The 18,394-nt window shown below is 40.9% G+C and overlaps 1 protein-coding gene across 4 annotated transcripts in view; it reads right to left on the bottom strand.

Moving 5' to 3' along the window:
• The window catches only part of MAPRE2 (microtubule associated protein RP/EB family member 2), a 159,939-nt gene that overhangs the window by 120,933 nt on the left and 20,612 nt on the right, over positions 1-18,394 (bottom strand). For all 4 annotated transcript variants that reach the window (XM_027576016.2, XM_027576015.2, XM_027576017.2 and 1 more), the window contains one exon: positions 13,160-13,221. The gene's annotated coding sequence lies outside the window, so the exon portion shown is untranslated. Of the gene's footprint in view, positions 1-13,159; positions 13,222-18,394 lie in introns of those variants that run through there.

Here is an 18,394-nt window from a genome sequence, read left to right as displayed (position 1 = left end):
CTTTGAAAGCCTGGTTCTATGGTCTCCCAGCTTCCAACACTGTGTACCAAAGTTTATGCCATTCAGGTGATCACTCGTGTTGGTAATCTTCTCATCGTCTAACTTTCCACCCCAGAAGCTCTAAGTCGTTCTGTATGCTGAAATTTCACCAAGATGGGTAAAGGGTTGGCCTCTTTTAATCTGAATTTTTAGGCCTTTCTTTCCAATTTGTTTTTTCCTTTAAAGACTCAAACTATGTTGGAACTTCTAGATCATCCTTTCAGATCTCTCAGTTTTTTTTTTTTTTTTTTTTGGTTTATGCTCTGGAATACTGTGTCAACATTCAAAGTCTTTCCCTTGATTTTTAATTTGCAAGAACTCATGTTTTCTAATCTCATCTTATCCATAGCAACCTTTTTTTTTTTTTTTAAAGCAAATGGGTAGTGGAGTTTGATGAATGCAGTACTTTTCATTCAAAGGATACATTTTTTGTTTTCTTCTATTCTCAGAATTATTTCATCTGGATTACAATAATTCTTTGAATTATTTCAACTGTTCTTTTTCCATATTTTTGTCTTAAATTTTTTTTTTAGTTAGCAATATAATCCTATCTCCTTTCCAGGTTCTAGAAGTTTGTCAATTTCTGATCCTTACTGTTTCCAGAATTGCCATAATTTTTTTCTTTTTAAATTATTTCAATTGATGATCTGGAGAGAAGGGAAGCAAAACTAGGTTTTTAGACTACCATCTTAGAATTCAATGTTTCTAGGAACACCTGGGTGGCTCAGTAGGTTAAGCATCTACCTTGGCTTGGGTCGAGATCCCAGGGTCCTGGGATTGAGTCCCGCATTGGGCTCCCTGCTCAACTGGGAGCCTGCTTCTCCCTCTGCCTGCCACTTTCCCTGCCTCCCTGCCCCTCTCTCTCTCATGCTCTCTCTGACAAACAAAATCTTTAAAAAAGAATTCAATGTTTCTAGATTATTTGCATTGTGTACAGTATTTCCCACTCTCTAAAATCCAAAGTTTAAATACAAAGCTTAGACAACTTACCTGGTATTTGGGACTCAGAACTATTTGATCCTAGTTTATCTTTCTCCCTTAATCCTCCAGTAATCACGTTAAAGAATCTGTCATCCCCTCCTACCCTCCTTGAAATGGTTTATGGTGTTCCTTATACCTTGTGACTGGTAACTGGGATGGCCTTTTTCCTCCTCCTTAATCCATATTTTACAAAAGTAGGCTCAGCTCAAAGTCCACCTCTTCTGAAGCTTTTATGACAATCCCAGGACAACCAAAATTTTGTAATACTTAAAACCATTTATTGAGTTCCATCCAAGTGAATTGTTCTTTGTGTCAGTAATGTCACTTTTTTCGACCAGAATTCTTTACCATTTTTACCCTGAAATCCAAAATAACTTTACTTAAATGGAATTACATTGAAAAGCAAATGCTTCATGTTTCGATGTCTTCCCATACAATAAAATATTGAAGTTTTGATGAGATGCAGCTTTGGGCAGAAGACACGAATAGACATTTTACCAAAGAGGGCATACAGATGGCTAACAGACACATGAAAAGATGCTCAACATCACTGATCATCAGGGAAATGCAAATCAAAACTACAATGAGGTATCACCTCACACCTGTCAGAATGGCTGAAATCAACAACACGAAGAACAGATGTTGGCAAGAATGTGGAGAAAGGGGAACCTTCTTTCACTGCTGGTGGGAATGCAAGCTGGTGTAGCTACTTTGGAAAACAGGATGGAAGTTCCTCAAAAAGTTAAAAATTAAATTACCCTATGATCCAGCAATTGCACCACTAGGTACTTACCCAAAGAATACAAAAATACTGAAGGGATACATGCACCTCGATGTTTATAGCAGCATTATCTACAATAGCCAAATTATGGAAAGAGCCCAATGTCCACTGACTGATGGATAAAGATGATGTGATATATACACAATGGAATATTATTCAGCCATAAAAATGAAATCTTGCCGTTTGCAATGACATGGATGGAGCTAGAAAGTATTATATGGAACAAAATAAGTCAAATACCATATGGTTTCACTCATATGTGGAATTTAAAGAACAAAACAAATGATTATGGGGGGGGGGACGAGGCAAACCAAGAAACAGACTCTTAACTATAGAGAACTGAAGGTTACCAGAAGGGGGGAGGGGTTGGAGGATGGGCAAAATAGGTGAGGGGGATTAAGGAGGGTACTTGTTGTGATGAGCACTGGGTGTACACCAGAAACTAATATTACACTGTGTTAACTGGAATTTAAATAATTTTAAAGAAACAAACAAAAGAAACAAATTTAATGGTGTGCCTGAGTTAGGCAATTTCTTAAATTTTGTTTTGAGCAGGAGGCAAGAGTGATAAGATATTCTTATTTCAAGACACCTTTCTAAAAGAATGGTTTTCCTGGTTAGAGGCAATAACATCCTTACACAACATTCCAAGCACTCAATTCTTATTTTTTGCTAAGTTTTTCTCTAAGCCGGGCACTGGAAAAGGGTGCTTATGGTTCAGTCCAGCTTGTAAGCCAAAGCAATGTTGTGTGAGTGGCATTACCTCACACAAGTCTGAAATGTATCACTCCCCAAGAGCAAAAATAAAGTTGGAAGCACAAGAATCCCATGAGAGAAACTCTACCAAGTAGATATTATGTAGCCTAGTCATTGCCTTGAAAAATCGTAACAGAACACATCAGCATTTTGAAATATAGTGGTCCAGTAAAGGACTAACACCATATTGCAAAGCAAGAGTATAAAGTATTGGAAAATAAAAAATCCTCATGACCTAGAATTTAGTTCTCTAGGGAGGCATCGAGACTTATCTTGACCTTTACTGTTCATGTTTCATGTTCCCTAACGTAGTTTGATGTTAACCTGATAATCTGTGATGCATTTGAATTGCTTTTTGAAGACTGAAACAGGACTAACTTTAGAACAGAGGCAAACACGTCAGTGCACGCATCTTAAGCAGAATGATATCTGAGGTAAGCAAGGCTGAAAATCTGTCATCCACAGTACAAGCCGCTGAGCAGCCTCATGTCAAAGCGCTTTTATAAATTATGCAGAATTCAAGCAGCATAAATTAGGTGCCTAATGTCTGAGATGGGAATGATAATTAAAATAGAATGTATGGGCGCCTGGGTGGCTCAGTTGGTTAAGCGACTGCCTTCGGCTCAGGTCATGATCCTGGAGTCCCGGGATCGAGTCCCACATCGGGCTCCCTCCTCAGCGCGGAGTCAGCTTCTCCCTCTGACCCTCCCCTCTCTCATGTGCTTTCTCTCTCTCATTCTCTCTCTCTCAAATAAATAAATAAAATCTTAAAAAAATAGAATGTATTATCTACTTTTCTTTAGAATATCATGTTTTGGAAAAATTACATGTGAAAAAACTTAAAATCCAAGGTAATACCCACTCTGGAATTCTATAGTATAATAATTATTCTCAGGGAATGTGGGAACACACAGGTAGGAGACTTCCAGTCAGGGGTATTTAACCAGTTAAGATCTGTAAGTTTAAAACCTACCAAACTTCGCTTTGAAACAGACTCCGTAAGTCAAACAATAGCAGGTTGGAATAATAAGAGGATGTCAATTTTATAGTGTTTTAGAGACCTTAACACTATAATCATGAATATGTGTGGCAGCATGGAAAACTTGTGACACAAAATGAAATGAAAAAGCAGTACACTGACGTATGCACAAGGTATTGTTCCAACTATGTGAAATTATATGAATGAGAAGGAAAAGAAAAATAAATTGCTAGGGTAGATTTATAGGCGATTTGCTTTTCATGATTTCTACCATTATTTTAAATAATGGAAAATTTGGAAATACTACAGAAGTAGAACATCAGAGGTTAAGACATTTGAGAAGAAAGGCAGGCAGCACTGGAAGTCTGGGAGACGTTAGATTCATCTACTATACTTCTCATGAGACACATCAGAAGTATACATAATTACCAAGTAGTTTGACTTTTGCCTAGATGGTAACTAAGATGATGGTATGTATAGCTCTGTTTCTTGAGTCATTTTAATTCAAATGATCGATTGCACATCTTCCATGGCACTAGGAACTGTATTTCCACGAACGGGTAACCTATGATCAACATAACTGAAACGGTGGGAGGGTGAGGAGGGCAGGCAAGCAGGCAGAGGAGGAATACAGGCACAACTTCTGAGATAATCAGAATTAAACAGATACACAGAGAATCTGTCATTTGCCTCCTATAACCTCTATTTCGCCTCCAATCCTACCCTGAAGGTTTTCTGCTTCTCTGGTAGTTCCCAACACTGGTATCTAGCTGTGAGTAGTACTTGTGGAAATAGCTATGGATTCACACCTGCTTGGGTACTAATCTTGCCTCTACTACTTACTAACTAGGGGCCCTGAACAAGTTTGTGAGCTCTCAAACGCATTTATAACAAGCATAAACAAGTTTCACATAGGACGTAATAAAGACAAACCAATTTCGCGTAAGACATCCTATGTGAAGTTGCTCTTAGAGTACTTATGCACTGTAGTCATGAAGGAAAGTTTGTTCTCTCCCTATCTTTTTCTTCTCTGTCGACAGGACTCTGGTATTCAGGTGTTAGAGACTGTTTAGGTAAACTGAGAGTGAATCCACCTTGGCTGTAGGCGGCTTTCAGATCTTACTCCCTCCCCTATATTCACCCTCACACAGACCAGAATCCCTAGGCTGTAACCAACTTGATGGCAGAATGAGGCCAGGCCAGACTTGTTTGGACATCAAAGACCAGAGGAGTTTCCTGGGTTGGCTCTATTTGTAAGCTGTATTTAAAATTTCAGTTCTATCTAATCTGGCTTCTGGAGCTGGCTGCCCAATACAGTAGCCACTGGCCCCATGTGGCTGCTCACATTAAGATTAAAGACTTAAAATGCATAGGAACCGCTCATAGTCCCATTTCAAACACTCAAGGGGTACATGGCTAATGGCTATCAAATTAGGTGGCATAGATACAGAACATTATTATTGCAGGACATTTAGAAATCTGCTCTAAAGTTCTGAGGGTATCAGTGGGAATAAGAAGTATCCTAGGGTTGATGCCCATCACATTCATTATTTTTCATCTCTCAGACTGGAAAAACAAACTCCGATGGTGACGGGGGTAGAAGAAACACTTGATTAGGGGCCTCAATATACACAAGCATTCCGGGCACCGGCCTAGGGGACATCAATAGCATTCTTTTCCACATACCACAGCCCACTTGTAAAGTGATAAGGTAGGTCAACCTCAGAGAAAACTTAGTGACATTTTGCTGGCAAAATGAGTATTACTTAACCAAATCCTGGTACCCTATGCAAAAAGGCTGAAATCTCTCTAGATCCATCCATATTGTTGCAAAGAGAATTGCTGAATCACTATATTGTACACCCGAAACTAATCTAACACTGTATGGTTAACTATACTAGGATTTAAAAAAAAAAAAAAAAAGCAGAAATCTCCTATTGAGATATACAACATTAAAGGTTTGTTAAGCAACTAGCAGTTTTATTTCTATGCAAAAGAGTAGTTGGCAATCCAAGTTTGTGAATGGAAGGAGAGAAGACACCAAACTACTCAAACTGCTCAGTTTCCCTTTGAATTCAACCATCAATCGTTCATTAAGGCTGGTCCCTAATAATCTACTTTGTCGACAGGGGGCCCTCACGAGTTACCATCCTCACAGTAATCGCAAACAAGTCCTAAACCAAACATTTGCAGCCACTCATTTGGCACCTACAACCTTTCCAACAAAGCATTAGCCCATTTTAAATGTATTGTCCTCGTGATCAATTTTCAGGTTTCTCCCAAAAAGGAGCTCTTTAGGAAGTTTTCATCTGCTCAGGTGCATGTGCCTCATTTGGACTCCTTGCTGAGCCATGCCGGGGGACAAGGGGCCCTACCTAGAAGATCAGCACAACTATAAATCCAGCCTCTGCCCGGCCCCAACCCAAGTGGGTGTCAGTGCTTCCAGATCATCCCTCTGCTTCCCTAGTCAGCACTCGGTCATTCTTCATACATCAGACATCTTAATACCCTTTGTTTCTTTAGATCTCTGACCCTTCCACCTTCCCCTCCCTCAGCAGATGGTCTTGCCTCTGACTTCAGAGGGTACTGAAGCCATTAGACAAGAATTTAAGTTTCCTGCCCCCAAACCCATACATTTGCCTACAAGGTAGCCATCTTACTCCTCCTTGCTTGCTGCCACAAGGAAGTGGATCCTGGTCAGTTGCCTCCTGCCTTTTTGAAGCCTTGCTCTGTCACTTTCTAGCAGACCTTTCATGCCCCTTCGCTTGACTCCTTCCCAGCGTCATTGAACTGTGCAAGTCCTTCTTCCCCACAGGTTCCTCTTTCTCTCCTCTTCTCTATGGTCAAATATCTTAAGGCTTAACTAAACCTACCCTCTCCAATTGCCCTGGCCTCCAGTTTGGATTCTAGTTTGACCAGGCCATTGAAATTAGCTTCACCAAGATCACCAACTACCTCTTCATTGCTGAAAATCAACAGGCACTTTTTAGTCATCATCTTACTTAACCTTTGCTGAGCATTTGGACTTATCAACCCTTTGCTCATTCTTGAAACGCTTTTGCCTTAGGCTTCCGTGACAGCATACGCAAGTGGTCTTTCTCCTGTGTATTTGGCTAATCATGAGTCTCTCTCATTGTATAAACACACAGAACATACACTTTACCATTTTCACCATTTAAACATACAGCTCAGTGGTATTAACATTGACGTTGCTGTACAAACAGCATCAGCACCCATCTCCAGAATGGTTTTCATCTTACGAAACTAAAACTCTATATCCACTGAGAACTCACCAGATCTCCCTCTCCCCAGCCCCTGCAAACCACCATCCTACTTTCTCCTTTCATGAATTTTATTCTAGGTACCTCATAAGCGGAACCATACAGTACTGCTTTCTGTGACTGACATTTCCTTTAACATGAGGTCTTCAAGTTTCATCCATGCTGTAGCATGTACCTGGATTTTTGTTAAGGCACAAGAGTATTTCATATATGGTATATACCTAACATTGTAGGTATATACCATGTTTTGCTTATCCCTTCATCTGTTGATGGGTACTTGGGTTGCTTCTGGCTATTGTCAATATTGCTGCTGTGAAAATGGGTGTATTCTTTTCTTTAATCCACCTCTTAAATATTGGTGATCTTTAAGGTTCTACTCTTTACCTATACTCGCGGCTAATTGCTTACATGCTAGTGACTCCCAAGGTTGTATTTGTGGTTTATTTTCTCTTTTGGGGTTCAGATCCCAAATCCCCACATCCATCCTTTTAGAGATCACAGGCACCCTGAACTCAAGACATTCAATATGACGCTTTGGGTTCTCACCATGTTCTTGCAATGTTCTGTTACCCTGGGTTTCCTACCTCAGCAAGCAATACCATCACCCCCCCACACACACCAGGCATGCGGCATCCTCCTCTGGCAACCACAACACTGCCACTCAACCTCCAGGGAGCCCACTCAATTCCATGGTGCCAGGTGATTATTTCTCACTGTGGCGTCCCAGATGGGGGTCCCTGAGGGTCCGTCTGTGCTCATGCCAAGACCCCTCTTCATTCATCTCCTCTACACAGAACAGCAACGCCTCACTCTGTATTCCCTAGAGCTTACCTTATTTTTCTTCTCAGCACTACAGTGGTGCCTACCACAGAGCCAGCACTCCATGCACATGGCCAGTGAGTTAACCCCTGACCTTTCCCTTACCCAGTCCTGTCTGTCTCACCTTCCAACTGGTGTTCAAGTCCACCCACCTCCCTACCCCAGCTATCACCACCTCGGACAGACGCTCAGCATCTTTCCTTTCTCTTCTCTTCTCATCCCCTCCCCACCACTGTCCACACAGCTGCCAGGAGAACCATTTTAAACCATGAAACTGGAGGTTTCACATCTCCACTTACAGCACTCCAACCAGCACTTTCAGACTACGACCCAAAGGCCTTCACTGGCCTGCCAAGGCCCTTCCTCCTCTGTCTCTCCAGTCCTGTCTTTCACGCCTCCCTGGATGCTGCAGCTCGTTACTGAGTCACTTCCAATTTGGCCAATATGCTAGATGCTTCTCTTATTTCCTTTCCAGATCTTTGAAGAAGCTGCTGCTCTTTCCGCCTCAACAGCCCTCCCTTTTCTCCAGTCCCCTTCTCAACATCTGCTGGCTCCTCCTTTTCCATCAGGTCTTAGAGGAGAGATCCCTGCCTCTTGGAAGCCTCGTCTGCCCTCCCTGCACCCGTGGTGGCTTTGCTCTCACTGCTAGGGCCTCCCGTGGCATCCTGTACCTCTCCCACCATGGTGCTTAGCCAGGACTACCCATCCCATGAGTGTTCGCTACAGTGGGCCCTAGCTCCATCAGGGTGGACACCCCGACTTTCTTGCCCAAAAGGTACCATCTGCCCCTTGCACAGTGATGGGGCCATGGTCGAGCCCTAATATTTAATACGGGGTTTTTAAAAGTTGGCCTAAGGCATTTCAAACATCCAGATAAGTAGAAAAAAAACCTGTAAAATAGCATAACATACACTCATACTCACCAGGAAGATTTTTAAATTATTAATATTTAGCTATATTTTCTTCATTGAGTCATCTCTGTATTTGACATATTTTTGAGTAAATAGCAGAAAATTCCTAAGTCTTACCAACACATCCATAGACCATATGAAATAAGCTCCTGAAGGATAAAGACCCATGAACAAAAACCTCTAACATGCTACTTAAGCATTGTTAAGTGAAATTCAGAAATGAGAATATTAGGTTCTATACCAGATACTTTTATAAATGTATTCTCATTCCATCATTTAATTCCTAGGAGTTTTATAGGGTAACCTCCTTAACGAAAGGAACCTTGTAAAGAACCTGTAGCTCTAGGAGAGTAGGAGAAAGAAAAACACTTGCTGAGTGCCCATGATGTAGCCAACACTTATGTTACCTCCAGTTATTCTTACAACAAACTCAACACGTAAAAACTTAGCGTGGCCAAGTTATTTGCCCAGATCCCAAAGGAGGAAAATGGCAGATGTAGGAATTTGTTTGCCATTTCCCCTCTCTTTCTACTACTAATCTATTCATTACTATTGAACTTTTTAAATTTAAAATTAAAATTTGAAGTTTGTGGTGGTGTGAGCTGGGTAAAAATACATGTTACTTCTACATGCACACACACAAAAATGTGTAGGTTAAATTCTCTTTTTAGTTCTTATTACAGGGCAAATTACAGCACTGAGCACAGACCAAGCAGGAAGGGAGTCCGAGGCCAGGGTCTGGTGCCATGGCTTGTTTACCGAACAGCTGGCGGTTGGCTAGTCACGCAACTCTCCTCACCCAACAACGTTCATCTTTACAATGGGTCAGTTGTATTAGATTGAGGTTCCTTCCAGCGATTTGAAAAACAACATACAAATGAAACTCTAGAATTCTTGGTGATTTGCTTTAGTCATCAGGGGGTCAGGGCTAGGATGTAAGTCTTACTGATTCCAGGCCTGGCTCTGTACCTGCTCAATGAATATACCATTTGGGGCAGGGGAGGGGGAGCTGTAAATATAGGCCAATTTTAATTGGAATGTTGGTCAGCCAAATAGAATAACCTTCAAACTTACAGAAACAGATCTCCCACAGATTCTGACAGGACAACCAAAGAGCAAGACTGTGAAGAGCCATGAAAAAGCTCCATCTACAAAAGATGACCCTGGCTTCATTCCTACCCCCATGTGTCCTCTGCTAGACAAGCTATCCTAACTTAGCAGACTTTTTTTGTTTTTAAAGCAGTAAATTCCATTAGATGCTAAACTTTTTTTTTTTTAAGATTTTTTATTTTTTATGAGAGAGAGAGAGAGAGAGAGAGAGAGAGAGAGAGAGAGAGAGAGAGAGAGTACAAGCAGGGGGAGTGGCAGGTAGAGGCAGAGGGAGAAGCAGGCTCCCCGCTCAGCAGGGAGCCCAATGTGGGGCTCGATCCCAGGACCCTGGAATCATGACCTGGGCCGAAGGCAGACACTTAACTGACTGAGCCACCCAGGTGCCCCTAGGTGCTAAGCTTTAAGAGCTCTGTCTTGTTTGCCTTTAAAACCCTAGCTTTTAGCATAGCACCCGGTACAAGAGTTAGCTGTCAATACATGTTTATGGAATGAACGGCAAATCTCACCACCTTCATGTTCCAATCCAACTCACCTCCAAGGTTCAGCTCAGATGCCATCTCTAACTGTTGCCCCCCAACCCCCTCAGACTCCCAATATATTTTTCTGTATCTCTCCTATGGTGTATCTCATTTTGTATACAGTTATAGATATTATATATACCTATCTCAGCTCCCCAGTAAGGTCGAACTCAGAAGCTATCTTCTGGCTCAGCATGGAAACCCTACAATACATAGTTCAGAGCAGGTACTCACTCAGGTTTGTGTGAAAAACCTACCCTTTATATATACACACACACCCCCCCAGAGCAATTAGCACGGTTCTTTACATACAGGAGACACTCAGTAAATATTATTGAATTAAATGCTATTTCTGATTAAGTTGTGGTGAGGCTAGTCCTCTCAAATTGCAAATGTTTGTGAAAGGCTACAAACCATGTGGGAAGAAATTGGTAAACTAAATTAAAAGTTATAAGAATGGTCATATCGTTGAATAATCCACTTCTGGGATTTTGTACTAAGGAAATAGACAAAAAAAAAAAAATACAAATTAGACTGAACCAAACCAACAACAAAACTGGAGGATACTATGACACACTGATATAACATAATACTATTCTACTCTAACAATAATTCTGAAGATTCCTGAAAGAGGTTTGTGACTAATGCTAAGTAAAACACAAAGTTCACATCCAGTATAGGAAAATGGGAATACTTGTGAGAAAAGCAAATATACAAAAAAAAAAAAAAAAAAAAAAACAGTTATTTTGGGATGGTATTTTGCGTCATTTTTTTCCTTTCCAAACTTTCCTTTAAATGTACCATTTTTATAACAAAAATTTGCTACTGTCAACGTTCATCTTTCCTTCATGTGGCTGTATTTTCCATAGACAGTTATTTAGTGAGGACCAATGCCTAAAATTAAATTGTCTACTAAATAGCTATTGCTTTAGGATTTAACTTTAGGATTCAAGCGATCTCTCAAAAGGCAGGCTGTTCTAGGTCATGAGCTATAAGGTAGAGGCATAGTGTGCAGAGTGCAGAAACCAATTTGGATACGAAGCAAGCAGCTAGACTCAGTCAAGGATGCTCAGGAAGCACACAACTGAGATCAGTCACTCAAGCAACTATCAACCGTCTCAGAAACTGTTATTAAGTAAGAAGGCTGCAACCTAGAAGGCATAGGGAGACGAAGGAGAGGATTTAAGGAATGGCTGTCTCTTGGTAAGGGGATAGGAAGTGGTGGAGAATTAGCTCATGAGGGTCTGTAAACTATGGCCCGCCAGGCAAATGCTACCTACTGCCAGTTTCTGTAAATAAAGCTTCATTGGGAACACAGCCAAGCCCATGCATTTATGTATTGTTTACGGCGACTGTCACACTACAGTGAGATGAATAGTTGTGACAGACACTGTGTGGCCCACAAAGCGGAAAATATTTATGACATGGCTCTTTACAGAAAAGGGAGCATTTGTCCTGCAGTCCTAGATATAAGGAGGTTTATAAACAGACACCCTATTTAGGTACTGGGCCACCTTTTTCTATTACTTTTTCTTCTAACGTACCAGCCTAGAAGGTAGGCAACCCTAGAATTTATCATCCAAATGGAGATACTTTTGAGGGTGAAAGGGAGTACTAATGAAACTATATTCCAAGACCGTGGAAGTAAACCAGGACCGTCCCAGACATGTGGGTCCCCCACCAGAAGGGCTAGTAGCACAAGAGCAGGTTGCAAAGGGCGCTCAAGGTCAGCTTTTAGGTGTATGAAGCAAGCTTGGGTGACTCTCCTTGGTGCTTTCTATTTTAATTGCCCTTAGATGCCTTTCTGCATCCCTCTGTCCCAGCTCTGGTCCTTGAGAAGTCCAGCTGTTTGGACACCACTCAGGGGTCAGGCTCTCCCCTTTCATTAGAGCAAAAGGAGAGAAGTTTACTCATCCCATTTAAATAACTTATTCCAAATCAGTACAAGTATTTTATACCTGCAAATTTCACTTGGCTTAATATTAAGACAACTCCTTAAAATGCTTTTTTTTAGAATTTTAGCTCTCTCAATTTAAAAATGACCATTAATCATTGTATTTATCACCAAGAAATCCAAACCAAATATAGTATATTACCCATTGATTTGAGCTTTTAATATGGACACCGTGAAGAATGAAGAATGACGTTTCTAATTTTATCATTCCAGAATGAAAGACAAAAGAAAATACCAGATATACTCCCTAACATTTTTTTTTTTTTTTTTGTAAAAACTTTTGATGTTGTGGGGAAAGAAGTAAAACTAAAGATGTTTAGAATACCTTTGGTGAAGTCTAGGACATTTTACATTGAGACTTCTCTGAACAATAGTAGCTCTCAGCTTTGAAACCTCGGTGGATGGCTTTCCAAATATTGCCATCTGGTGGAATTTCAGTTAATTGTTCCTTTGTTCTAGGGAGCTACTGGAGGTGAAAGAACCTTGAAGGCATTAGAGAGAGAGAGAGACTCAGAATACCAGTGGGAAATAAGTGAAGGTCAAAGGATTGTGTTTTCAAACACAAACCCCAAACGGGGGGGGGGGGGGGGTGAAGGGGCGGGGAGAGGGCTGCTGAGTCTTTGTCTCCTTCCCAAATATGCTCCAACCTCTTGTAAAGTCTGAGCAGTTGCCTTGATTTATTATAAATAAATGAAATAAAAAAATCACTTGTTCACAAATACCATGAGATGTCCTGAGGTTACTTGGCTACATCTTAATATTCTCTCCTTCCACTTATCACTAATAATATCTCCAAAATTAAACTTCAATTGGCTTGACGATTTTTAGAGGAATTGCTGATAGCAATTAGCCCTTCATACCTATGGGAAATGAAATAGCTTGAAAAATAATGTTTTAATGGAGCATGTTGACCAGAATACTTGTTTTAGTTGTAGAATGGAATTTTGAAAATAAAATGTCACAGCAGCATTAATACGTCAATTTAATCTGTAGACAAGGAATTCTATACCATTTTAGATTTAAGCCTTACCTCGAGCATCCAGGCTCTCTCCCTGGCTGACGAGATGAACCGTACCGCTGAGGAGTGGGATACTGGGACAGTGAAAAAAAGAAAAAGAACACTTAATAGGATGAAAACGTAGGAGCAAAGGGTTATAATGGAGTGCTTTAGGTGTAGTTAGCAATGGAAGCACACACTGTATCAAAGTTCAGCTGGTTTTACCATAGGAGGGAGATTAAGTTAGCCAAGCCATTGGGCTCTCGGTCTATATTTTAGATCAATTTTGAGGTTGGTTATGGTTTCTGAATATTTAGTATAATGGCAGTTTTATGCAAATAATTTTTTTTCTTCTTATCTTTCTCCCTGATAGTCTGATGTGAGGAGAATTCATGTATTAGCAGATAACCCTAGGAAGCAGTCCCTCTAAGTGGGATGTCAAAGGCCAACATTAAAGTACCAATTTCCTTAAACTTAGGTTTATTTGCAGGTTTTATATCTGGTATCAACACAGGCTTATTCTTCCAGTCAGAAGAATTTTTTTTTTTTTTTTTTTTTTCAGTTAAATCAAGTTTTAAGAGAATAGGCATTCTAAACAATGCCGGGATCAAACTTCAAACTCCACACACCAACAAATGATAATTCACTTTATGTGAATTGGCTCTTGCTCTTCAAAACGTGCTCTAAGTGATAAGACAAGTACACTGATGAAGGACAGATCCAATTCTCAAGGCTAAGAAACGTATCTGAGCTCCAGGTTTTGAGGGTCCAGTGTTAGGGCGGGAAGTGGATGGTTCCTGGGGAGGCTGCTTATGGCTCAAGCAGATGCTGCTAAAAAAGACCCAAGATGCCTGTGTGCATGAGCCTTAACTGGTCTTCCTGCCACCCCAAGAAACAAATTAGAAATGACTGCTGCCTTCTACCTAGGTCCTCACCCTGCCCATTATTCTTCTAAAATGGTCCTAGAACAGAAAACACAAATGCCTTTGGTGCTTGTTTTTGTTTTTTGTTTTTAAAGTCAATTGCATAAAAATATTTGTGGCAGACACAATGCAAGGTGATCTCCAGAACTATGTCTGGAGATGTTGCTGGGTGAATTTTTTTTTTTTTTTTTTTTAAAGAAAGGAGGGAGGCATTTTATATCTTTATAAGGGGTAGTAAAAAAAAAATGGGAACAGCAAAATGGTAGGTATGGAGAGAATAAAAGTAAAGGTAGGAGCTGATTTTTCAATGTTTTACTGTTCAGTAAGAGAGCTCAAATGTCATTTGTAAAGTTGGCTTGTTTAAAAAAAAAAAAAATCAGGAAATTTAGTACAGATGGTCTTAAGGACCGAACTCGGTAAGCTAACAATGTTTTCTTCTGATAGAATTTCTTCACATAATTTAGAGAAGTTAATTTCATAGGTATTTCACATCTTTCCATAACTTAATGATAGTTGATAAAAAAAAAATCAGATAAAAAAGTCTTTTCCTACCCATGTCATTTTCCTAAGTCCTTCAGTCTTCTAGCAATTAACTGAATTACAGTACAATTTTCATTTGCCGTCTTTATGGAAGTAGTACTCAGTAGCTTTGTTACTGGGGAAAGTATTGGCCACCAAGCTAGGAAGAGTACAGGTTCCTAGTTTACCTATCAACTAGATAATTCACCCTTAGAACTCAGGATTGGCTATATATATATAATTGGCCTTTTTCTGTTGTCTGACAATGGCCCATTGCTTATTTTTCAACAGCTGTAATGGATCAGTTTGAAGAATGGGACCATTTACTGAAAACCCAGTAATTTCACATATTGTATCTAATTTAATCTCCTAAATCTTAATAAATACAAATGAAGAAACTGAGGCTCAGAGTAGTGGAGCAAGTGGCCCACGTCGTGCATCGAGAAAGTGACAGTTTCTAGGAGTCGGATGGACTCTAGTGTCTACTCCATCTTTCATCCACACCATCCCACTGTAAAAGCCAGGTCTTCGCTATAGATTTGAATCCCCCCGGGAAGTCTTTGCTCTGCTCCTGGCATCTAAGTGCTTGATAAGGCACAGCCTTGCAAGGGCAGAAGCATGGGCTCCCTACCAGTGGGGAGTGGGGGTGGGGGGCGCAGAAGGTAAGGTAGTTTTGTCTATGATGTTGGACAGTGGCAAAGCAGTTCTTCTCTGCAAGTCTCTTTATATGAAAATTAAAAATGGAGCATGGGGGACGCCTGGGTAGCACCGTCAGTTAAGTGGCCAACTCCTGGTTTCTGGCTCAGGTCATGATCCTCAGGGTGGTGAGACTGAGCCTACCTCTGGCTCCATGCTCAGCTCAGAGTCTGCTTGAGATTCCCTCTCGGGCTCCCTACTCCTCTTCCCCCCGCCCCGGCTCCCTCCTCCTCACCCCCCTATGCTCCCCCCCCCCATGCTCTCTCTCCCCTCCCTTTGTGGTCTCTCTCTCAAATAAATAACTCTTTAAATAAAAAGTGGAACATGGTATAAATATAAAATATAAAGCTGTGAAAAACACAGAAAATCTTCGAGACCTGGGGCCTGGCAAAGAGTTCCTAGCCTTGACACCAAGAACAATCCATAAAAGGAATAAGTAAATTAGACTTTATCAAAATTAAGAACTTTTGTCCCTGTGAAGTAGATGCAAATATGAGGAACAAATTAGGAGAAAATATTTGCAAACCACATATTTGACAGAGGACTAGTTTCTAGAATATATAAAGAGCTCTGAAAACTCAACAGTAAAAAAAAATGAATTGGAAAATGGGCAAAAGACATGAATAGACATTTAGCTGAAGAGGATATGTAAATAGTCAATTAGCACATGAAATTATATTTAACATCATTAGCCATTATGTAGGTGAAAATTAAAGACCATAATGAGATATCACTATACACTTAGCAGAATGGCTAAAAAAGAGACAACATGAAACACCCATGAGGAACTAGAGCACTCACATTACTTGTGAGGATGTAAGATGGTTCTGCTACTCTGGCAAACTTTTTTTTTTTTTTTAACATGCAACTACCATACAACCCACCAATTGTACATCTTGGCATTTTTCCAGACAAATGGAAATTATGTTTATAGCAGTTTTTTTTTAACAGTAGCCAAAAATCAGAGACAACCCAGATGTCCTTCAATAGGTTAATGGTTAAGCCAACTGTGGCATATCCTTTTACCATGGAATGCTCCTTAGCAATAAAAAAGAACTCCCGAAACACACAACAACCTGGATCAACCTCCAGAGAATTATCCTGAGTGACAAAAGCCAGTCCCAAAAGATCATATACCACATGATTACATTTATCTAACAGTCTTGAAATGAGAAAACTGTAGAAATGGAGCACAGATTAATGGTTGCAGGAGTAGCGGGGAGCAAGGGAGGAGTGGTGGGAGGAGGGGGTGATCGTAAAAGGGCAACACTAGGCTTGAACATGTATCCATGTCAATATCCTGGTTGTGACAAATTCGTAAGATACTACCATAGGGGGGAGGGGAAGGGACTCAAGGGCATATGAGAAAGCTCCATATGGTTTCTTACAACTACATGTTCACGTACAATGATCTAAAAACATAGTTTAATTTAAAAAGATTGGACAGCAATTACAATTGAGCAAGAATCTTTTCTTACTTTTCCAGAGAGCAACAAAAGCCCCGAGACAGTGGGCAAGATGGGGTTGGGAATTTGCCCAACAAATTTGGACAGATCCAAGAAAAACTATTTCACCCAGTCTTGCCGATCTGAGAATTCTCTGCTATCACCTTTCTTCCACATCAACCTTTCTAAACTTTTACTAAAAGTCAAAATAGATACAAATACACCGAAAACTAGAAGTAATTTCTAAGTAGCAGTTTGATAGGGATCCCTGGTACCTTCGAGTTGATGCTATGCAAGAATTTCCCCAAATTTTCACCCTTATTGGTCCAGGACTAGCATTTCATCCCGCGTTGCTCTTGTGGATGACAAGGGAGGTGTTCTGTATTCTGAGCTGGGTCACACTAAGGAAGAGCATGACTGTCCCCACCCCCACACAAAGAGGAGCGTGCAGAGTCTTCTTTCACATTAGGAAAAACCATGTTGACTTTTACTCTTCCTGTTTTGAGCACTGGGCAGCTCCTCAGAAAGCCAGCCCCTTTCTCTGGTTTGCAGGCTTTAACTGAGAAGACCAAGTATCTTTGTTAGCCAAAGAGTCATGACATGGCCACACTCTTTAACAAAGCACATTCTCTGTTACTACAAAAGTCCATTTCCCCCTCGTCCTCTAGACATTTCAAATCCTCTTTCTTTGGACAAACTCGGAATCTGGCCTCCCACGTGTGGAGCATAAAACATCTGTCCTAACTTGAGAGTCCCCCTCCTAAAGAGGCTGCTTCCATGTCTGGCCGTAAAGCCATAGGTGCATAAGAGATATCAGAATGAAGAAAGGGTTGTAGAGATTTTCCATTCATGCCCACCACTGAAAAAAGATCTGGCTCTTTCTTCAGTGCTGTGTATTTAGCCAGCAACATTTCTGACTAATGCAAGGTGAAAGGGTCCTCCTCACAGAGAGCAGAACCCCTGTTTCTCCAGTTGCTCCCGGCTTTTCGAAGAAGGGAACCCTGCTGGGATGTGAACTGAGGTTTTCCCCTCAGGAGATCACCGAGCGCTCTTTGGACCTTCAAAATGAGCTGTATCCTGAATTCCAAACTCCCTGTGGGTGCTTTCAGATACTCAATCACTCCAGTTACAGAAGACATTCTTTAGTATGGGAATGCCACAGCTTTCTAGGAAGAAAGCTGCTTATCAGTATGAACATAAGGTCACAGGCTATTAATCCTCAGGCTGATCCTACTCTATAGTAGTCTTCTGGAGAGCCCCCCTCCAGCGAGCACCACCTCAATTAGTGGCCTCGGTTGGGTGGGTTGGGCTCAGAGCCCTCCCCAGGGCAACAGAGGGAGGCCAACAGCCTGCCCGGTTCAACTGCCCCAGGGGACTAGAGGAACCACTGCCGGGAAGCAGAGAGCTGAGCACACACCAGGGAAACCAAAACCAAATGAGATTATCTGGCAAGTAAAAGAGGTCAAATTACACTGAATCTTGGGCACTGAGTATGGTACAATGCATTCCACTCCTTAAGCAAGCCAGACTACAAAATGACCCATACTGTATATTTAAGGGCTTTGAAAAATTATAGCCAGCTGATAAAGGGATTTTGATGGCATACATTAAGAATGGTAATGATGTTATAAACTTTTGGTCGTGTGATTTAGGCTTCTGTAAAAATAAAGTATAATCCCCCCAAA

This window comes from Zalophus californianus, chromosome 14 (genome assembly GCF_009762305.2).
Source record: "Zalophus californianus isolate mZalCal1 chromosome 14, mZalCal1.pri.v2, whole genome shotgun sequence".
NCBI classification, from domain to species: domain Eukaryota; kingdom Metazoa; phylum Chordata; class Mammalia; order Carnivora; family Otariidae; genus Zalophus; species Zalophus californianus.
The sequence above is the reverse complement of the archived record's forward strand: the minus strand, read 5'-3'. Positions and strand labels throughout refer to the sequence as shown.